The following is a 1276-nucleotide window of genomic DNA, read 5'->3' as shown; positions in this document are numbered from 1 at the left end:
AAAAGGAAGTGGATCTCTGGGGGATGTTGAACATGTCTAATGTACTACTTATTGCTTAACTTTTACAGCAACACTATTGATATGGTTTGACTGTATCCCCACCCAAATTTCATCTTGAATTGTAGTTCCCATAATCCCCATGTGTCATGGGAGGGACCCAGTGGGAGGTAATTGACTTATCGGGTGGATGGTTTTATAAGGCGCTTCTCCCCCTTTGCTCAGCTTTCATTCTCTCTCCTGCCACCCTGTGAGGAGGTGCCTTCTTGCCATGATTCTAAGTTTCCTGAGGCCTCCCCAGCCTTGAGGAACTGTGAGTCAATTAAACCTCTTTATAAATTATCCAGTCTCGTGTAGTTCTTCACAGCAGCGTACAAACAGACTAATACAACTATGTAGTAGATACTTTTATTGCTCCCATTTGTAGCTAAGAGAATGTACAGAGGTATAAAAATCTAAAGAAATTTGCTTTGGCCATATACTTACAAGGGGTAAGCTACGGTTAAAACCTAGATTTTCCTCACTCACAAGCTGTGCTGTTAATCACCTTCCCTCCCCTCAAATCACCTAACAATCCAACAGCAAGATTTCTATGTGCCCAATTATTGGTACCTACCCAATAGGATAATCAATTCAAACATCACAATTTTAAAAAATTAATTTGAGAGGAAAAAAGTATCTGAGGTTTGGCTCATTAAAATAAATGAGAAAAATTTCTCTCTATTCTCCTGGTGAGGAATCTAATTGGAGGCAGAGCTGACATTTTAAGTCATGGCTCTTCAGGTATAAAATAACAAGGAATGCCCCCAACTGACCCTGTAGGGACAGATACTAAAACTGTCTCTCAAAGCAGCAGACTCTAGTCTGCCAGAAGAGGCCATGAAAAGAGAGAGAGAGAGAACACCAGGAATGTTGCTGGACATTCCTATCATCACTTACCTTCAGTTCACCCCTCTTTTTTCAATTACATTTCAGCATCATGGTTGGATGTTTCCATTTGGCTATATAACCAAGCTTTACGCAAGGTGTAATTTGCTTAAATAGTGGTCCATTCTGCTGGGGTGGGAGCAATTGCTTTCAGGACTCACATCCATATGGCTCCCACTTAGCCATGTGGCCTGCTAACAAAGGATGGCAGAACTGTTATCACTGTGTTGTCCAGGCTTTCAGTCCTTTGGTTTCCTCTTCACTCCCTGAACGCTCATGTAAAAAGGGAGGCCATACACCTGTGCCTTGTGTGTCTAAGCATTCGGTGTGTGTCTAAAGGCAGAAGGGTGTG

This window comes from Colobus angolensis, unplaced genomic scaffold (assembly GCF_000951035.1).
Source record: "Colobus angolensis palliatus isolate OR3802 unplaced genomic scaffold, Cang.pa_1.0 Scaffold397, whole genome shotgun sequence".
In the NCBI taxonomy this organism is placed as follows: Eukaryota; Metazoa; Chordata; class Mammalia; order Primates; family Cercopithecidae; genus Colobus; species Colobus angolensis.
This window is presented reverse-complemented; position numbering follows the sequence as displayed.